Here is a 20,474-nt window from a genome sequence, read left to right on the forward strand (position 1 = left end):
TAGCTAAGGGGAAGCCAGAGTAAACAGTATGACTTCTAAAAATAGTTGTTTTTTTCTCATATGATGCCAGGGGAACCTTGTGGTTTGCTTCGATTGCATTGAGCAGTGAGTTTTAAAAATGAAAAAACATGTATGTGGAGGAACTCCCTTCACCCTCCAACTCCCTTCGTAATTGGCCATCATTGCATGTGAATTTTAAAATGCCTATGGAAGGTCATGGCATGGAAATTACTAAATGTGATTGCCTATGTGGTCTCCTAAAAACCACTTCATGCATCACCGTTGTTTCATCTGCATCATTTCCTGTGCACACCAGCTAGTGTTCAGCTATGTTCAAAAAAATCAAGCAACTCCACGCCATCTCTCACTGTTTCAGTGAATACAGTTCTCTGATCACTTGCCTATATTCTTTTTCTGTGTCTTAATTAGTGCACAAGCAAGATATCCTGCTAATAGGAGTTAGGGGCAATGTTTTTGCATTTTTTGAATGTAGTAAGTTCAGTAACTTTTGGCATGCTGAAAATTTTGCCTAATAACTAAAGGCTGCCTGCTCTGCCTCCCTGTGGTTAGTGCCCTCCATAGCATGTTATGTTACTGGGCTGAAGAGAACAAGGTGTTGGGGAACCCAGGGCCAAAGGGAAAGAGCATCCCGCAAGCCCTCCTGCCAGGGCAGCCGCGGGCCCTGCAGGCTCTCCCGCTGCCAGCTGCACACCTCCCTCCCGCACTCCTTCCTCAGGTTGCTACTTACCAACCTTTCCTAAAAGGTCGTAGTTTTATGTGCTGTGCTCTGTGCAAACGGCCCACGATTTCTTCGTGGACTGTCTTTAGGGAGTGCTGGGTTAGTAAGATCCTGTGCCGTAAGGAGAGAACTTGCCCAAAACAAATAGCCTGTAGATTTCTTCAAAAGGCAGATGCCACGGACAACAAAAAAGCTGCCAGACCTGTGAATTGAAATTACTTAAGTGACCGCGTATGTATGGTCCCCTGTAACCACTTCCTGCATCCTTTTCTTCCCAGCCCAGCCAGTGCTCAGCCGTGCATGAAAGAAACAACCCTCTCCCCCGTGCAGGAAGCTCCCCAGCCACAGCGCCTGCCTCCAGGCTCGCGTGGCCCTGCCGAGGGGCTGAGCAGTGGTCAGCCCACCAGCAGCTCTGCAGCTCAGTTCTCTGACTCTTTGCAGCCCAAAAATATTTTTAGACTAGGCAAAAGGAAATTGTGTGTGCTGGGGAAGCCACAAGCATCATCAGAGGCAAAAACAACATGTCAGTAATCCTGGAGCTTTTCTAATCTCTGATAAGAAAAGATATTCAAAAATACCAACTAAAAAAAGTCAGTTTCTAGCATAAATCAGCAGAACTTTGTCTGAGGATTAAAACTATTCTAACTGAACAAACTAACCTCTGAGGTGAGGCTTTTTTAAAACAAGCTCTTCACTAGAATTTGGTTAAACTCGTCTTTTTCCATTCCAAGGGCTGATTATAACACTGACGTAATATGCTTGTTTGCTTTCCAGAATAGGTTAAAGGTCTTTATTGTTATTAGCCTTTTCCTTTGTTGTACAACACAGATCACCTTAACCAAATTATTATTAATATCAAAACAACTTAAATTGGACACTTCAGAACAATTTTCATTATTTGCATAAAATAATCACTTGCATTGAGGACATTTTCAAAACTCATTAATTCTGTTGGCTCACTGATCCCTGAAGCATAGCTCCCATACAGCGTGATGTTCTCTGCCCTTGATTTTCCAGTGGGTAAACACTGCAACTGGTTTTAATCTTTTTTAACAGGTCTTGCAAGGTCTGAAGCCTAGTCTTATTTTTCTTCACCAGTAGAGGGCAAGATGTGCCCACATAACTGCTTAAGAAAAGCACAATTAAAAAATGTATCCAAATTGTTTATTTTAAAAGTATATAAAGTTTCCTGAAAACAATTAGGATCACACAAATAAGAGAAGGAAAGGATAAATAAGGTCCCCAAAACTTAGACAATATTGAATAGCCTGCAAAGAATCAGAGAGAAAGGAATGGATCATGGGAGACATGTCATCTCCGCTTTAGCCTGATTCTACAATTGGCATTTTTCAATGATTTAGTTATCAAACAGGAAGAAAATTGTTCTATAACTACATCTAAACAAAAATACCCTGTGGGATGTATGTCTGTGTCTCAACTTCAGCTAAATAGCTTAGTAAACTATTCCTGTGCTTTGCTAATGAATTAATGCCCAAAATTTCAGTAGGTCACAAATATACAGACCTACAAGGCACCATCCTCTCACTGCTAAAGGCAGTGTAATGATTGAAAAGTAGATTTCACCAGATGTAAGGGTAATTTTTTTCTCCCTATGTACTTAATTAGGCTTCTTCTCAAAGGCAACACTAAATGAAGAAAGGGTTTTTCTTCCCTCCGGTGTTTGTTTTCAGAGGTTGGACAACGTGACTTTCACCATGCATCACCTTCAAGGATTCTCTCGCACTGCAATCTGAGAATGGGCGCCATCTCAACAGCACTTTAAGGTTTTAACACTTTGTGAATGTCATATTTGTTTTGATACTTGGACACATTTTGCTGGACCTGTGCTGGCATCAGCTTGCTTATTCTACAGCACAGTCTTTCCCAAGCAGCAGCTATCGGCTAGAAACTGCTGTGAGACCCAGATGTGGACAGAATGGGCTGGAAAGGCAACAGTCTGTCCCAGAGACCATTTTCCAATGGTACTGCCTTTTTAAGCTGCAATTAAAGCAGCTTAAAAACTCTTCCGCAGCCCCCCAAAGGAAAGACAAGCACTTGGATTGTGTCACCCGCCTCCCCACAGGCCCAAAGCGCAACATGGAGCAGAGGCACACTTACCATGGTGGGGTGCTTTCTGTTACGGGCATCTCCTTCTCTCTCTTGCATTGATGAGCCTTCCCAAACAGCAATGTTTTTAGGGACTTTTATCTCAGTTCTGTGAATCAATCATACATACACTTCCTGGAGAAAACTGATATATGTACTTTCACAACATTCTACGTAATTACTAGACGGCACGCAAAAATGCTGTAAAAAGCAGAAACTGGTTTAAACCTAAGAAACATTAGCTCACACAGCAATGTCTTTCTTGAACAGCTCTTCTATAATTTAATAAGAAATGAGTATGCTTGGCAAAACAGGGGATTTTTACTTACATTACCTCCAACACTGATCAGTTTTGAGTTTGTTTTGACCAAAAAATCATAAAGTGACAATATTTATCTTTTTCGGACTTCATAGTAATTTCCTAGAAACTGACTGATCACCACAGAATAACAGGGCTTTGAGCCCGTAGCAAGGAGCATACTCCTGGAGCTGCAGTAGAACAGAGAGAGACGAAACGCATAACAAATCTGACGGGTCTCAGTGGCGAATCTACCTTCTAGGGTCTGCTTTCCCTAGGAGCAAAACAGTTGGTTCCTACTATTTGTTTACATATTTCACCTACATTAAGATGTGTTAACCTGAACTGGGAAGTGGAAAATGAGAGTAAAGATTGAGAAATAATGTAAGGTATAAGGATCTCAGGGTGTATCTTCAAATAACGCAATTCAAAATAAATTAGAACAACATTTGAAGAGCCACCCTCAAACAGTTCATAATGTGAGAGAGCCTGAGACTATCTCATAATCAAGCAAAATCAAGGCACTGCTTCAGTGTTTTGTGGACCCAGCTATGGTACGAAAATATCAGTGCATACTCCCTATCCACTTTATGTAACTAGCAGAAAAACAAATCAAATAGACTTTCTGTGTAGGATCAGCTATACCATCAGTATGGATGGTGCAACTGGGAGTGGACACTTGCTTAGTGGAGTGACAGGGAAAGACATACACAGAAACAAGGAGTGGAAAGGATGTGCTTTCCTGCCTTGACATTCAACGACGTGTGACAGCATTTTGCCAAAATCAACAGCAAGCTTGGCAATGAGGGCTGGGAGATAAAAGCAAGACCTGGATGAGGAACAAAACATAAGAAATACTGCAGCCAAAACACATGTAAACTCATTTTTCTCCCTCTTCTGCCAAGGTGATAAAAGCATTCATCATTTCTAGCATTCATCCACAAGTCATCTAGGATCCTGAGAGTTTTTTAGCAGCCAGAGGTATCTACCATATTGTAGAGTAAGAAAGATTACTTTAATTGTTCAGTTATAACCCTTGAAGGCAGAATACGAAATTCTTGCCAACCTAACCTCTGTTTTTCAAACACGTTTGATTTTTGAAATTACATAACAGAAGTCTTAAATACACACCCGTACTTATAGATTCATGTAAGGCAAAGTCTTGTAAATCTATTATAACTAAAAAGTTTGGCTTTCCTAATTAAAGTCAATTGATACAGAAAAGGAGCCAAACAATTAGTTTTTGGATTTCACATGGAACTGTGAACACACAGAATACTGATTTCAGAAGTATTCTCTACAAATGTGTCTCCACAAAATCTAATTGCCTTTTTTTTAGAGCTCTCTTCTTCCTACAGTCTGTAGGCATACATCATTGGTAATGATGAATCACACTTCTTCAGCATAAGTTTAGTACCTGTGGCAAGTGAAAAGAAGTTGCTACAATTTATATCCACCCAGCAGCTATGCACACATAAGAAATGATATTGGATACTTCATAACGGACAGATGCAAAAAACAGCTTATTCTAAAAGCAAGTTTTAAATTATAATGGGCACACAAAGTGAACAGGGTTCATCCAGCATCTCATGCTGAGGCCAGAGTGTTCTCTGTCCTTCTGTGGGTAACTCAGAATAGAAAGAAAAGAGCAGGACCTCTTCTCACAGCATATCCCAAAAGGCCACAAACCTTCCCAGTCCAGTGCTTCATTTTCTAAGGGCACGCAAACCATGTGAGGAGTGGGCTGCCAGCTCTCCGTGAGGCACTGGGCCTCTGAGAAGCTCAATTCCTCCCTTGAATTCTGCTGGACTGGAGTGGATTCACCCCACCTCAAATCACTGCAGTAAATATTGTTATTGAGAAGCCTAATGGAGTAAAAAGTGTGTTATACTAATTAGCACACAGACAGATTGAGAGGCCAGATTTTTTAAATTTGTTTCTACAGTCTGAATATAACCTACTTTCTGGCCTTGGTTTATTTCTGGCTGTGGTTTATTCTGGCCTTCGTTTGCTTAACTCATCATGCTTCAGCTCACCAGTCTATAGAGCAGGTTTTTAAAATGTCTCACAGAGATGTAGCAGGCCTTTTTAGGGTTTGTTAAGCACTCAGATACTTTGAGGAAAGGCTGTTGTGTTAGTTAAAGGTATCGTTCTTGTGCACATCTTACCTGGGTACTTAAAGGGTCCATTCTTTCAAGGAGCTTCTATCACTGTAAGAGGAAGGAGGGAAACGAAACAACTAAAATAATGGTTGCTAGTGAGAGTAAAAATCAGACTTAAGAAATTTGGTGCTGATGCTGCAACTCATTTATGTTCTCAATGCAATTTTCAGGAGACAAACTGCCTCCACTGAAACTAGCACTAATGTGTGACATTTTGGCAGTGTTGAGAGGTCATCAAAAGCTTGAATGAACATGGGAATTCACCTACATTTTCACCTCAAAAAGAGTTCTTCACAGATCAAGATAGGACAGTAAATACTTAGTGAAGTGAGAAATCAGTCACACAATTTGTAACTCAATATATACTAGCTATCCCGGAAATTTTTCCTCCAGTGCTCCCTATCAAGATTTTCCATGGTCTTAAGGCTTGAGTCCTCAGCAAATAGTTTATTAGTGTTTGTTCCTTTTCTATAATCAGTGTAAAAACAGTAAGAGCATTTTAGTCAATACTCTGAAATTCCTGTGGTAAACTTTTAGTTTCTCTGTGCCCATACATGAAGTTCAACGTAGACTTTGAACATGTAAAACTAAATCCAGAGATTAAGTGCAAGTTTTCTTCATTGCTGGTATCCTTTCTCCTAAAATCTGGAAAAAGGACAGCAGGAGGAGTTCTAACATAAACAAACATGTAGTGCCTGGAAAAATGATAGAAGAATTGCAAATACATAGCAATATAATAACTGTGTATAATAGTCTTCAGAAGGACTATCTGAGGGCTAAAGATAAATAAATATCTATTAATTTTTACTCAATCAAACAAAAAGGGGTGGCATCACCAGTTTTTCAAGTAAATCTTCCAATTTCCTTTCAGAGGAAACGTTGTTGCTGCAGAAAACTCTCTCTCGGTGAATCAGCGGCCTGCAATCGTGCGGTCCTTACTGGAATCAGTGTGGACAGAATGGAGACCTAGCTCAAATGCTGAAAGATGAAGTTAGCCATGATTAATATCATCACATGGAACAAGTATCTTTGGAAAGTAAGAGGGGAAGCAATGACTGATTCTCCAGATTAGTATCAAGAATTAGAAAGTGAAGTGAGACTTTTAATAGAGATACACATTCATTTCTGCTCAAGAGAAAGTGACCTGGAATTGGTACAGATACTCAGTCAGATCTTCACTGGGCAGTCAGCTTGTGTAAAATGCGGGGCTTGCACTGGTGAGAGTTCACTAATAAGAACTAGTGTACAGAATAAAGACCACATGCACAAAGAATAGGCCTAAGAATTCAGGCACCAAGACATAACAAGAATGAACAACTACTTCGATTCAGATTAGAAAGAAAGAGATGATAAAAAATCCTTCTACACAGTGTTGAAATAAGAAATGATAATTTTTAAAAACTCCACAGCATTAATTCTCAAGCTAAGCAATAAATTCAAAAGTTTGGTAGAAAAATATATGCATCAAAGGAGAATTTTAAAGGTGTTTACTCTCAAAGGTGAAAGGGACAGATATCAGATAGCAAGGAATACAGAACAAAGCACAAAAATATAAGGAGAACCCTGAAAACTGCTTGCATACAGTGAAGAATGCTCACACATAACAATTAGATGGAAATTAAAAAGTAATAAAAAGGCTCACAATGAGCATGACCTAGGTTTTTTAGAAGGGAAAGCAGGAGGTAGTCAGTTAGTGAATATGACAGCAGCATTTTTTCAGCCATACCAAGGACGAAGGTAAATCATAAATAATAGAAAAATATAGCACCCTGATGTGAAAAACAAGTGCTTTTTACAGGAATTTAGTATACTTAGACAAAGCAATCTCCTTGAGGCTGAGCATATGGCCAGGTTTTAGATGTACCAGGAACTTTTCTGCATTGCTGCAGGGGGACAGAAGGGAAGGAGGCCTTGTGCTAGGTGTAAGGATGTGAGATGCCAGGATGCTGTGATGGATGAGCAAATGGAAGGGGGAAGAAGCCTTTCGGAAAGGCTTCAAGAATAGGCAGAAGCATGTTCGTGGTTCTGTGCCATCTTGGCCATTCTGCCCATTGGAGACTGAATATTTTAGTTATTCTAGAGCAGGGTTGGTTCTATGCCTTCTTAAATCTGGCCCTGAGTAATATTTTTAAGCATTTAGAAGGTAGAGTGGGTCTAATATAATTTATGCAGTATGGGACAAAATTTGCTCTTTCTTCTGCACAGGCAATCTCGTTTCCTAAACAGTGCTGATTGCTAGAGCAGATTCTGCACTCTTAGTGTACAAGAGGGATTTTTTTCCCCCATTTTGGTCATAAAAGATTCTTCATCATACAGTCTATCCATTGGTGTTAAAGTCCAAAGTAGGCAATGAATGTGCCTGATAGAAGGGTGTACTGATTATAAATTAATATAAGGTTTGGGGAAAACACATTTTGAAAGCATCATGTTGCCACTACATAAAACCTTGCTTTGCACACATCTTAGTACAGCATGCAGTTCTGGTCTCTGCATCTCGAGGACATAGAAGAGTCAGAAGATATAGAAAAGGGCAACTAAACAGAGGCTTTAATATCCTCAGTCTGAAAGACTGTGAAATCGAGGCAGACAGGGAATACAAAGTTGTAAAGTACAAAGAATCCAAACCTAAAGATTCTGAGCATCACATCAAGCCCTTCAGTTAAGAAGTCGTTTGAATGTCCAGGTGCATTTCTGCTCTGAAACTTGTGCTTCCTGAGCAGACAAAGCTGGGCTGCAGACAGAAGATACCACACTGGGGTCGTGAGGAAGATTAGAGCATACAGGACCAGTAAAATGTTACTTTTATGAGAGATTAAGATATGACAAGACAAACAAACAGGTCAGGGTAAGAAAGACCACAGAATTATGAATCACCAACAAAAGGGAAGATAAATTTTTCTGAATAAATGTTTGAAGGAGACATGAGAAGGATATTTGACAGGAGACTGGAATAAACAAGACTGTTTATATTCTAGCACATAATGATAAGCAAACCAAGCTCCAGAGATCCTGAAGCTCCAGAAGAAACCTAGGAAATGCTGGTGAGTTAGAAGGAAGTTTTAGGTATGGGAAATACAGGTAGAAGGGGGATTGGACCTAGATGAAGTCCTATTTAATCCTCCTTAGTGAAGTTTTCCCTTAAAATTGTTTATCTGTGGTAATAGTAAAAGAAAAATAAAATACAGCTGTGACATTAAATATATGTTACCCCCACAAAAGGGTTAAGCTGTTTTCAGAAGCTGCTAAACAGACCCTGCACTGATAAGAACAAATGGGAATTTTTTTCTCCTTATAAAGCAGTGTTCCTAAAATAATTCCCTTGCCAATGCTTTTGTGAGCGGTGCTCTGAACAAACTGGTCTTAACGGGTTCTCACTCGTTCAGATGGCCTACTCTGAGCTTGTCTGGCTGTGAGACTGAATAAATCTTTTAATTAAACACTTGTTTTTATAATTCACTGCCAGATTTCTCAGTAACTGCTGGCAATAAGCTCCTCTCTAGTATATTACTTACACCTAGAGCAGAGAGAGAATTGATCCACAGCTCCATCAAGACAGACTGTGCAAACAGAGGTGACATGCAGCTTTAATTGTCCAGGGTCCAGACCTTTACGCCGAGTCTGCTGGATGCCACTCCAGCACCACAAAACAGCCAGAAATGGAGATTTCCTGTTTATGTGGGATACTTGCACTAAAAAGCATCTAATATCTTCCAGATACCATATGAGATGGGCTGTCCCACAGGGAAATAGTGAGATAGCGAATGTGTCTCACCACTGGCACACACGAGGAACCAGTGACTTCAAGCACAGAAACAACGCAGCTGCTGCCATTTCACCTGCTCCTTCCAATCACTGATGTAAAGGGCTTAGGCTACAGGCATAGCTGCTGCCTAATTCAATCCGTGCTTCACGTGACAGAGTCAGAGGAAATGAAGCTGCGTAAAGAACTGCTTTTCTGGGACTCTGATTTCTGAATGGAATATAAGGAGGTATATAAGGGGAATATAAGGTGCAAAATACTCTGTTTCAGAAAAAAACATTCTGAAAGCATCATTTTGCCACTATATAAAACCTTGCTTTGCACACATCTTAAGTACAGTGTGCAGTTCTGGTCTCTGCATCTCAAGGACATAGAGGAGTTAGAAAAGATAAAGAAAAGGGCAACTAAACAGACCACAAGGATGTGCAGCTGCCATATAAGGACAGACTAAAAGGCTGGGACTGTTCATTTCAGAGGAGAAGGCTGAGGAAGGATATGACTGAGGTTTACAAAATCATGAAGGCTGTGGATAAGGTGAATGCAGAACTGTTATTCACCAAATCCTGCAATACTGTAACTAGGTGGCATTCATTGAATCTAGTAGGAGATTGGTTGACTGGTTTAGAACAGATGAAAAAGAAAATACTTCCTCACACTGTGGGTGAGAAACTTGTGCAGCCTGCTGTCGCAGGCGCTCCTAGAGGCAGACAGCATCAGCAGGTTCAGAAAGGAATTCAGCAGTTCAGGGACAACAGCCCCATAAACGGATGCTTAAGAGAGCAGGCAGGGATGTATCCTCCAGCAGCCCTAATGAAACAACTGTGGATGCTGGGAGCATACACAGGGATGTGTGGCAGCCAGGCTGGTGCCACTCCCCCAAAAAGCATGTCCCTTCTCCACAGTTTGCTAGAGAATAGTGGGGTAGGTGGACTGTTAGTCCGACCTAGTTGGGTATTTCTTACAGTTTTAAATCTTTGCGCTTTGTTACAGCTGAGATTAAACATCAGTGAGTGGAGTGTTGGTTTCCATTACACTTCTTAAAAATCAGGTTTTGAAACAGAATCAAAATATGCAGTAACTGAAACTATCAGAGTGACACTTCTTACTTTAGTTCTCTGCTTGCTCTTGGAATTTTTTTCTCCCTGGGTCAAACAGTTTGGAAATTCAATATATCAGAAGTAGCTTTTTTTACCTGAAGCTGTAAATTTACTTATTCAGTAAAAGAAGTAGCCTTTGGACCATACAGAAGTGGTGAGGTACTATCTTTACAGTAATTTCTTAATTCATATCTGATTATTTGTGAGTGGTACTCATGCAGCAAGCTTCAGAACTGAACTGCTTGTTTTGTGTTCCTTAAACACATGGTTCTGGATTATTTTGCCTCCAATTTCCAGCAAAGTAGAGCATATACACTAAACCACATGTCAACAGACAACTGACGGCCCGGTATTACTGGTAGTAGTAAAATGTTTGCTGATGGCCCTTTCATTCTGTGAACACAAGAATTTCAGTGCTGTTTCCCAGATGTACGTCGTTTCCTACACCTCATCTACAACCCTCATAACTGTACCAATACTACAGCCCTCTGTTCTTTAAGAGTAGGGGGGGGAGAGCGGAGGGGGTTTACTACTTTACAGGTTTATCAGATTTAAGAAATGTATTCCTGTTAGCATAAGATTTACTTCACATTTTAACTTTGCTAATTCCTTTCTTTTCTCTGTCCTATTTGTTTTTATGTGTTTTTCCAAGGTGGCCTATCTCTAAGAATGGCCGGTGAATGATCCAAACTAGTGTGGTTATTTCATGAAAATTGTATCTTCTTACTACCTTAAACCAATTTAAAAGAGCATGGTGTGTATTAAAAGTTTAGGTTCTGAATCAGTTGCCCTTGAGTCTTCCTGAGAATGTTCTCTCTTCTGGGGAAGTTGAGGGGTACTTGCCTCCAAAATTTTACTTCCTATTTCTTTGTGGAAAAATGCAAGCAAAATAAACAGAAGTTGACTATACACAATTCTTTCAAACATGCAAAGTAAATAAACTGAAAGCTTAGATTGTTTGTTCTAATTCATATCACCTACTCTACCTTCATATAGGGGTAAGGAAAATGTTAGGGAGATGTGATTCTTTTTTCCTGAAACAAGTGTCCCTTATGTTTCTATTTCCAAATGAATTATAAGTATTTAATATTAACTGACTTGGATCAAGAAAGGAGAGAGGAATACCACTGTGACTGAGAGCCAGTCACACAGAAGTGATGCTGAGTGTCACCGATTTGATTTTGAATAGACTCCCCTCACTTTGTCTACAACATGCATTTTGCATATTTCTGCACATTTGAGGAAATCTGACTGCTTTCAAGATGGATAGAAGAAATCAAAGATCTACCTGCACAGAGCTGGATACTGTCTAGTTAAGTCTGAGATCCAGTTCCACAACTTTACCAATGCCTCCCACTTGCAGCATTGCAAGTTTTTTCTACTTAGCAGTGCTGTGAGGCCAGCTGCACTGGTGCAGTAGCTGAACATCATATGCTCAGCAGGTGGGGACCTTGGAAACTATTGCAAATGAAGCCAAGTAGTGGTTAAGGGGTTGCACACACATCTTGTTTATTTCAAAGTCTAAATTTTGGTGGTTGCTTTTATTTGTATCAGTTATGCTACTGTATGTATCTATCCTGGAATGAGACCTGTTAAGTCAGAGCAAGTGAAAACAGAATCTATCCCCAAAACTAAACATATTTGCTGATTTATAGTGGACTCAATCAGGGAACTAAAATGAAAAATTTCTCTTTAAAACATAACTGAAATAATACCATTCTCCTCACACCTACTTTATTTCAGAAGTTACTGTTTTTTCCCAATCTGGTGGCCAGGTATTGCCATTGCAGTAGCACATTTTGTGCTGTTGTGATATGAATAAAACTAGGTAGAGGGGAGAGCAGGTGACACCAGGAAGCAGAAGGGCTGTTGTTGGAGCAACTTCAGTATGCCTGTTGGATCAGCCAAGAGTGGCACTTAGCTCGTTAAGGCTTCGAAAGCCAGCTACACTCTACCTTGCCTTCCCCTTTTGGTCAGTAACCAGTGCCACCACATGCACTGCTGGTGCTTTCACTGGCTGCCTATGTCAACAGCACTGCCTACCTCGTCCTCTCTGCCTATCCCTCATAGAGCAGAAGGGAAATAATGCAACTGTTAAGAATACTGATCTCTGAGCCACCAAAATGGGTCTTTTTCCTTGCCTTGCTATTTACCTGCTCTGAGGCCTGAGCAAGTCAGTCAGCTCTCAGTCTGAATGGCAAGGGAGTGTTTCTGGTAAGCAGTTGAGTCTGTCTAAGTTCATATGCCTCCAGCTAAACATCTGCAATAATACCTGTCTTGTAAATGCTGATTTTAATCCTTGTGAAGGCAAAGAAATCTTTTATGTAGTTTTTTCTTTATGTTTTCTAGATACCTTAAGACTCTTTCATGCTGTGAGGCATGTTTTGAGTCACAAGCTGGTAAATGTAATTTCTATGAATGTCTGATTTCAAACGTTTCTTTCAGACTATGCTGTTGTGCAGAAAGGGGAGCTAAGTTTTTGTACGCAGTTAAAAGTAATTCAATTTATATAGCTGCAATTCATCCTCTATGACAGGATGAATAAACAGGTCGAGCCTACTCAGTCTTACCAATTATATTTGCCCTGAAGTATTCCTGGTCTATGCAGTTCCCCCGCTGGTAATGGAGCCTCCTAACCTTCAGTCCAGCCCCCACCTCCTCAGATGCAGTGAAGAGCTACAGGAGATCATTCCTCTCTGCATTCTCCCAAGCGCTGCCCTTGCGGTTTCTGCTTGGCCCAAACTTCCCAGCCACTAGGGAGTCTTCTGCATCTCAAATCCTATTGGAAATAATTCTGTTCTCTGTGACCATTGTTGCTCTGATTTATAAGAGATTATGAACCTCCATCTCTGATGCAAATGTTTCATGTTCCATGTTGATAACCCTGACAGCACTTTAAGGTCTAGACATAAAAATGCATCTATGGGTATAATTATGGCAGCTAACTGGAAAGCTTTCATGACCAGTCGAGCACTATTGCACTGGGATCTGACTGCAAAACCCAGCCCCTCTCAGCTGTGATTCATGCTCAGACCCATTTATTCACTTGTTTTATGACTGAGGAACCTGAATCCCTTCCTGCCAGCAGAGTTCTCGCACAGGCTCTTCAAATGGGATGAGGTGATGAAGGAAGGGATCAGAATAGCCATTAAAGTTACACCCAGCATTATTGATGAACTGCTGCCTGCATTCACCATGTGAGGGGGGTACATATGAGGCAACCTTTCACTTGTAGAGGCAAAAGAACCAGGATATTTAATAGCAGCTTCAAAAAGGAAGCCTTATACATGCATGTATAGCATCTGTATTTGCCTTACGGTATTGCTGTCTTATGAACAGGTTTTTTTCCCTGCTTAATGACTAAAGTAAACTTGGTCAGTTGAATTGATATGGTCTTTTTTTCCTGTGCTGCCATCTACATTTTGAATATTTGAAGAGCATTTGAGAAACTGAGATCTTAAAGTTAAATTAAACAGAATTTGAGTGACTACAGCCGCTTGGGTGTGTGCACTGTGGAAGACAGACAGTCTTACAGACAGCTACTCCAGACATCTGTGCCAACACACCTCATTATCAGAATGCAGTAACCCTGCTGCTGTTGTCCCGACTCTGCTGCGTGAAATGAAGAGACTAGAGTAGGTGAAGCACATGCCTTCAACCCCAGGGAACATGAACCAGCCTTAGGCTTCAGAAAAGCATTCATAAAGCTGCACATCATTAATTTGTCCCCTTTTTTTTTCTTGCCAAAAAACAAGTTTTGTCTCATCCTGGCCACTATTAAATCTATCTGATGTTTGAATCTCTATGTAGCATCTGATTATTCCGATACTAAGTTCACACTGTTAGAGCAAAAATCTGCAGAATCATATGAATTGAAGCTTTCTGTATAGTCATTATTTGGGAAATGACATCTCTGATCCAGGTTTTATTATGACTCACACAACAGGAGTTATATAATTTGTTACTAATATTAGAAATGATGAACTGTGGGATTATTAAAAAAAACCTGCCTATGTCCATCTTTACATAAACAATAACCTGTTAGTGTAGACTGTAACAGAGGGAGTATTTTTTTTTCAAATTCCTTGTAAGGCTATTTCAATGTCCAATTCCTATAAAATTCCACTACATATATATTCTTAGATCAGAGTCCCACGAAGTCAACAGAAACAATTTTGTCAACTACATGAGCTCCAAATGGACTTTAGAAAACACAGTTTTCAAGTCTTCTCAAATGGAGTTTTGCTGGAGCAAAGAAGGAATATACCTGAAACTGTTTTCCCAAATTATAATGTGCATTATGTCTTGAAAAAATATGCTGTGAAATAGTTTGTGCCGATCCACATGCTCATCACTGGAAACAATTAGTGGCTTTCCAAAAGCTGCACTGTTGTTAGGTCCTCAAGATAGTATCTGCTTAGTAGTAGCAGTAGTAGCAGTAGTAGTAGTAGTTTTTAAGATTAAGTAGTAGTAAGTATTTAATTAGCTGATGCACATTTAGTAACTAGAAGGTACTGTTACAATGCTTTTGTGGATATCTGTCCATTACGTGCCTTACACACACCAGTCTCGGTGGTGGTGTTTCTGGTTGTGTTATCTGTCCCTGTGTGGACAGTTCTTGAAATGTGACAGCTTGTGCTTTTACACTGCCTTCCCCAACAATGCTGCTATAACAGAACTGGCTGTTTTTCAATAAATGATTTTTAAAGCATTTATAAAACATGTAATAGCATTACCGCTTTTAAAAGGGCTCCAGTTTTCAGCTCTGATTTGTTGGAAGGAAGAATGAAAGTGTAACACTTAATAAAGTACGTCTTTGTCTGCTTCTAGTCAAATATATCTCCACTACAACAAATTAGACAGTTTCATGCTCTTCCTACCACAGGCTGGGCCTGCTTTCACCTGAAGCTGAGTTCAAAGAGAGTTGTTAAGCACAGTTCAAAGCTTGGCAGATACTAACTTCAAAGCAAGATGGAAGACAAGGAAGTGAAACAGGTGATAGGTGGGAAATGCACAGTGATTAAATAACAGTTGGCATCAGCCAAGGAGATTATGTGGATGCCTTACGTTAGTTTAAGCATTCAGGATTAACTACCACATTCAGTACATGTTGTTGTGGATTTGCTTGCTTTGACAGGGAGCTGCAAGGACTTTGATAACTGGGTGAAAAAGAGAACATTTCCAGTACAAGTTCTGCTTGGCCTTATCATAAGTTCTCGACACAACAACTTCTCTCAGAGCCGTAGTACATCAGATAGGAGGCAGAGTGTAAAGACCAGATCTAAATCCTGTTACACATTAAAAGGAGGGAAAGCCTACATTATGGCTTTAATATTATTTCTGGCCTAAACCAGAATTTCTGGATTCCTATTTTGCAACTTTTTTGGAGAACTGATTATTCTCTTTACCATCCCCGAAGATGCTAAACCCCTACGTGCTTTTCCTAGCAAAGCTTAGAGATGTATCTCCTACTGAGAAACATGCAATCTAACTTCAGAACAAAACACCAGCTTTCCACTAAGATGCAGTCAAACTCTCGAGGGAACTGTTCACCACACTGCCAGACAATCCAAGTGCTTAATCTTAACTTCATCTCTATCGGACTCAGAACACTGCTTCCTTCATCTCTGTTATTCTACGAGGCAGATCAGACAGTAACTCTTTCTCTCTCCTCTTTTATTCACAGCAGTGATGTTTTCAGCAAAGCTTTTGCCAATGCAGATCGAAGCACTGGGGCTTGTTTTGCCCAATTACTAAGGATTTTCCTCTCCAGGATATCAGCAGGCTATTAGCATTAGCAAATCCAAAGTTCAAACAATTGTCTCCATAACATTGTATTTCTTCATAAATTCCTGTTCATTCTTAAAATCAAGTTGTCCAGAAAAAGGCCTGTAATCGCTCACTGCACTGAGGAGCTCCCCATTTTTCTCAGTTTTATGTGTTCTCAAAATTTATAGCTACGGAAAATACTTTCTTAAACTAATTAATTGTGTAACATATAATCTCTTATAGTGGCCCTGGCTCCAAAAAATAAATTCTTTTCTTTTTAAGTTCTCTCAGTGCTCTCCATAAAAAATACTTTGTATTTCAAAAAAAGCAAACAGTGCAAGAGTCATTTGCTAACAAACAATAAACAGCTGAAAGAAAATGGAACTACTCACTGCTCAGGAACAAAATCCCAAACAATAATACAAGATCTTGGACTTCAAGCTGTCTGTCTGTCCATCCACTACTTGCCATTTTTTCTCCTCCCCGTTTGTGCTATAGATGTTATAACCAGAGGCTACCTACGTCTAGCCAAGATATCCTCTTCATCATCATGTCTTCTCCTGCCACTTAGAAATAACTACGACCTGTACAGGCTCAGGGTTCCCAGCCGAGGCAGTACTTCCAGAGGAAAACTGCCTTTGAGAAAGGTGATGCAGCACAGATGCTAGATAACAAATCTGCCATGACATTGTGGCAATGACTGTGTGTGGCTAGGAAGGGGAGACAGTGGCAAGAGTAGGGAAAAAAGAACAAATTTACCAATCTTTTATCTATGCCCTGCTGCAAAACCTAGCAAGTTCAGTACCTTCTTTCTCTGAAATAATAGGGGGCTGAACTATAACTATTCTGCCTGCCCAGCAGTGACTGTTCCCACTGTGCTGCGTACTCTTCCCTGCCAAGGGCGAGGCCAGCGTCTCCCTACCCAGCCACCCGGCACGCTCCTGGCCGGCTCCTCTGCTCAGGGTGGAGAGCGGCTGGTGAGTCACGGCATGGCCACAGCCAGCAGCTGAGCAGAGGAAATAAAGCCATAAAAGGGGAGGGAGGGGAAAAGCCTTAGCTCATCTGCCTTATCTTCCTGGAAGTGAGAGCTGGGTCCTCATGTTCGGTAGGGCTTTTTTCCAAATCTGGATTTTTAAATATTTCTTGAGAAAGCAGAACCTTTTAACTGAACCTAAACTTTATGGATTCTGCTGGTAACAAAAATAGTTTTTCACATTCTTAATTCATCAAAGTATACCTCAACATAACTCCTAGCACAACATCAATCCTCCTCTCCCTTGGCATTCATACCCATCAGAGATTTATTGACCATATATTTACATTCAGCCCTGCACTACAACTTAGCCAAATTCGAAAGACCTAGTTCTTTAATATTTCTTACTATTCTGTAAGAATTATTGTAAGAAGAATGTCTGGTTTTAGATTTAAATTTCTAAGTATCCAATCAGCAGTTTCAATAGCACAATTGCTGATCACTAAGGCTTTGTTCTGCTTGGTTTATATATATCATAAATGCAGGCATACCAGACACAAATGCATGCCTGCAAAAATAGAGGTTTAACAACCTGGTTGAAAAGCTAATCTTGGATTTTTCAATGAAAGTTTGGAGATGCAACTTTAAGGCTGATCAGTGTGCATATCTCTTCCCATAATTGGTCTCATACATAATACATGTTTTATAGGACGTTATTAAGAAGTCCTGTCAGTCAGTTTACTTAAAGGACCCCTTTTAATTAAAAAAGACATCAAGCAATAAAAGGAAAATGGGGAAATGGCTGACTTTGCTCTGAACCTCCAGGAATATCTCACCAAGCCTTCCCAAAAGCATCTGCATAGCATAAAAACAGTAATGACTTTTAGGTCAGTGGTGTGTTTGAACTACCTTCTTGAAGTTTGCTAGTAGGAATGTTTATTTATTTAAAAAAAAAAAAAAAAAGGATGTGTCCTGTGCATTGAAAAATTCTTTTCCAAGACAGCCATACATTGATACCGCTTTTGCAATACCCAGGTATCTACTTCCATTACAGACAACAGCTTAAGTAAATGGATGTTACAATAAAAAAATAGCTCATGCAATCATTGAACTGTAACAGTAGAGAGCAGACACTTCACAGAATCACTGCAATTTTCTCCATGGCCTGGGCTGAGGCTAACATGGAGTGCTGGACACAGCATCAAGCACCAGAAAACCAGCCTGCACTGCTATTTCATTTGGGGACCTCTTCTCAGGAACGGTTTCCTCTTCTGCTGTGCCAGACATTAACTGTAATCTGCACGCTTGCCGTAGACAACTCCACTTGCAGGGCTCTAACAGAAATGTTATTATAATGAGACTTGATTCTATTCACTCCAAACCTTGCCTCAGTGTGACTGACTAGACACAGCAATGAGGAGCCTTCTTGCTTTGCATACTTGGCTTCGGTATGGAGGGAAGGGACAGACAGCAAGATAAGAAATAGGAGGGCTTTTATTGGCCTAGCACTTACAAAAATGCAGCCTGTCTCTCTGCTTCTGCCAGGAGGCTGGAACAAGAGCTACTGCAGCTGGGAGCTGCTGCCAACCTCTGTACAACCAGTAAGCTTCCACTCCCTAGCAGCAGCAACTTGCACTTCTGCCTCCACGAGGAGGTATGTGAGAGCATCAGGTGAATAGGCAGGGTGCAGAGTCCAAAGGGCTACAGAAGACAGTCACGATATTGACTGGGGCAACGTACCTAGGCAAGTCAATAACATCTTTGAAAGGGACAAGGATTTTGCTTATCAAGCTAAATGTGAGCAAGAGAGCTGCTGTCAAATCTAACTGCTCCAGTTTCATGCTAGGTTATGGAAGCACTCAGCACTGAACCACTTTTCAAGGCCAGCTTGTTTCATCTGAGAGCAAAAGCTGAGGAAGCAGGACAGGCAGTGCCATGCTTGGGCTTGGCTATCCCACTTCTCAATGATTTTTTTTTTTTTTTTTTGGTTAAATTTAGAACCTCTTAAAAGCTGCCATTCTTCTCCTGTACAAGATTTGATAACTTTTTTGCTCTTCTATATGGCAAAAATGGAACTTCAACTGTTTAGATGCCTTGCATAATGTCAGGTCTTTGCTGTCATGTTCTCAGGTTTTCTATGCATTACAACTTGTGATAAATTATATAAAATAGTTGTGGCAACCACTGCAATCTGTCTTGAATCAGCTATAGCTTTTTTATTTCCTACACTGTGGTTCCTATAGGAGCAAGAAGCTTTCAGCAAAACCAGACTAGCATATACAAAGTCTCATCCAGCAGAACTGGCCTTGTGATGGACAGCTCAGCCAACCTGTGCTATGGCATGGTAAGTATTTCATATACTTACACTTTATATGGACAAGATAAAATATAAGCTGAATTGGCTGGATCTGTCTGATGGGGCTGTAGCTGTGTTTGAAAATTATGAAGAATGCAGCACTGTTTCCTACTGAATTTTGGCCAATTTCACATACCAACTCTAGGAAGCACACAGAGAACTGTGGCTGTATTAGGCAAGCTGGATTCATGCCTCTTATGGTTGGTAAAATCAAGCAGAAAAAAATGCAAAATTAATTTTTGGGTGATAATTTAATTATTCCAAAGGTCATTTCCTGTATTCAAAGCTCATTTTCTTCTGGAGTTAATCTTAATAAATATTTGATAGCATAAGCGATATTATTCTAGCCTGCTAGTGAGAAGTTGCAGGAAGCTTTACCTCTATGGGCATTCCCTGATGCCCAAAATGAACTGCTACTGTGGTACTGCAGAAAGGCTGTTTTGTCCCTACTTGTTGAATCCCCCTCTTCTCCTGCCACCAGTAACAGAAAACAAATAGCTGGGCATTCTGGCGATGATTTTTAAGCCTTTCATCAGCCTTCAATACTTCGTCCCTAAGGTGCTGCTGACTTGACTGATTGAGATGAATGTCATTACATTTGACTGGTGACACTCCTGCTTTTAAGAGACCCTGGGTTTATGTTGCTGAATAAGAGACATCTTTTTGGCAATGTCAGTATCGGTTTCATGTTGGGCCCTCTAACTGAATCTAGATGGCTTAGCATCTCACCTGCATGGGTTAGGATAGGCAGCAAAGTGGCTAGGGTTCAGCTTGCTTGAGACGGAGGCACATTGTTCGGCACAGGGAACGCTCTAACAAGAATGGCACCAATGCACCCTCGCCTATTAGAGTTTATCCACAATGCCTCTTACCTTCTGTATGTAACATGACAACTGCAAGAGTTTTTTCCGTTCTGGGCCTTGCCATAGTTATCTGTGATTAAGAACTGAAGAGCTGCCTCACAATCTATGAGGAGTGATAGTGAATATATTGGAAACGGTGGGTGGTAACGAATTAAGCAGCCACTCTATTGAAAGGTGTTATGCAGGAGCATGCTACACTGGTGTTACTGGCATGCTCTGTTGGCAGCGTCTACACACTCACAAAAGGAGAGAGCATTTTCAGTAGTGAATTCCAAAGTAAAGAACTTGTTTCTCCCACTGCCTCTTTTTAATTGGCCTTAAGAGTATACTTCTGTCAAATATTTACTCATT

The 20,474-nt window shown here is 40.4% G+C and overlaps 1 long non-coding RNA gene across 1 annotated transcript in view; it reads right to left on the reverse strand.

Annotated features, from left to right (window-relative positions):
• Positions 1 to 2,867: 2,867 nt before the first annotated feature.
• The window catches only part of LOC135329179 (uncharacterized), a 32,707-nt gene continuing 15,100 nt past the window's right edge, over positions 2,868 to 20,474 (reverse strand). Inside the window, exons 3-4 of the long non-coding RNA XR_010390518.1 lie at positions 5,312 to 5,353; positions 2,868 to 2,954 (exon numbers count right to left, since the gene is read on the reverse strand). This is a non-coding gene — a long non-coding RNA (uncharacterized LOC135329179). The remainder of the gene's footprint in view (positions 2,955 to 5,311; positions 5,354 to 20,474) is intronic.

The sequence above is a fragment of the Dromaius novaehollandiae genome, chromosome 9 (assembly GCF_036370855.1).
Source record: "Dromaius novaehollandiae isolate bDroNov1 chromosome 9, bDroNov1.hap1, whole genome shotgun sequence".
NCBI classification, from domain to species: Eukaryota; Metazoa; Chordata; class Aves; order Casuariiformes; family Dromaiidae; genus Dromaius; species Dromaius novaehollandiae.